This window comes from Trachymyrmex septentrionalis, unplaced genomic scaffold (assembly GCF_001594115.1).
Source record: "Trachymyrmex septentrionalis isolate Tsep2-gDNA-1 unplaced genomic scaffold, Tsep1.0 scaffold13, whole genome shotgun sequence".
NCBI lineage: Eukaryota > Metazoa > Arthropoda > Insecta > Hymenoptera > Formicidae > Trachymyrmex > Trachymyrmex septentrionalis.
Window position 1 is genome coordinate 5,571,515 of NW_017304438.1, and position 1,609 is coordinate 5,573,123.

At 41.3% G+C, this 1,609-nt stretch overlaps 1 protein-coding gene across 3 annotated transcripts in view; it reads right to left on the minus strand.

Moving 5' to 3' along the window:
- Positions 1-1,609, minus strand: part of LOC108756867 (sestrin homolog) — a 220,283-nt gene that overhangs the window by 18,331 nt on the left and 200,343 nt on the right. The window lies entirely within an intron of this gene.

Here is a 1,609-nt window from a genome sequence, read left to right on the forward strand (position 1 = left end):
TACGTGAGGCCCTCAGAAAGCGCAGCCAGCGTGGCAGGCTCTCCTCTCCTCTCCGAGAGTCCTTTTTCTCTTGGCGGAGACTCCTGGCGATCAGCCCGAGAATCGCCGAGACTTCGTGGCGAGCTCCTCGGTAAGGCTTCTTCGATCCTCCTTTCTTAGAGTCGAGATTTCACGTCACGCCGAAATTTTCCCTCGCCGAGTACGCGCCACGTTGCGATCGGACGTCATTTATCTTGCGAATCGCGTGACGTTTCTGTACGTGACTGTAGACAATAGAAAAAGGAAGATATTCCACAACAGACATCTACAATTTCTAAGGAAGGAACATCAAGGACCATTCTAACGTCGGATCCCCGCTACGATCCCCAAAATCGATTCGTGAATGGAAGCTGAAAGATTACGCGTCGTTCCTATATACCAAACGATATGATGAATTTCCTTTCTCACGGAAATTACAGGAAGAATATAAATTTTATACACATCATAGCAAATCTCTCTCAGTTTTTTCATTCAAGTGCACGCAATCGTGCAACTATAACGATACATCTAACAAATCGCGATCTCGCGAAAGCCGCGGGATTTTTGCCGTTACGTTCGCTTTTTATCAGAATCGTGCGCCTTGACAGTCGCTTCGTAATAAACAGACGATGAACGGCGATATGTAAGATAGTGCATCTCCTCCTCCTCCTCCTCCTGCATTCATATTGTATCGTTATTGCGATATCCATACTTTATGCCCAGCGTGCCGCAACGTCGCGCCGTGTCGCCGCGTCTCTCATAACGGACGACAATGCACGATGAACGAATATTTCTTTCCATAATGATACATTAAACGCTATTGTCCATTGTCAGCCGCGACAATAATTACTGGAACAAAGCCGCGTAAATTATGTATGCGACGTACTAAGAACGTGTAGCACGAAAATACGCGGCGGTGTTGAGACTAAAAACAAAAAATCTGGTTGAAAATTTCGTCGTAACAATGGAAACGATAGCGGCAAGTTTGTAAGATCCGCTAAAGGAGGAGACGATCCGAAAATTATATTTGTGAGATGTCACATAAGATAAACGTACACAAAAAAAAAAAAAAAACATCACGTATCCTATTATTTGAATGTTCACTACTTATTATAGAGTCTGGAGAACTGGAGTCCAGTTCAGTCAATATGTGCGTAAGGTTAACTTTAATCTCGGTTTAACTCACGCTGTTTATCTTTTTTTCAAGTCTTAAAAAAAAAAAAGAGTAAACTGTATCGAGATCGAAATTAATCTTACATTAATGGAACCGGACCTTAGCTACAAGCTTGAGATGGCATTTAATGTTTTATTATATCGACAGATTAAGCATTTACGTCATATACAGAGTTTCAAGTAAGATATGGACCTCCCGATAGATATATCTAAAAGCCGCTAAGAACCTCGCCCGTTATGGACCGTTAAATAAGAAGAGCGCAGCCGTAAAGTTGGAGCTCTAGAAAAATTTTTAAGAGCGTGAAAAAAGTTTTTCCAGCGAGAAAAAGTGAAAAAAGGCTGTGAAAGTATATATTGGTTGAAGTATATATTGACTTTATAATCTTGTGTAATATAAAATTGATGAAGTTGAAATACC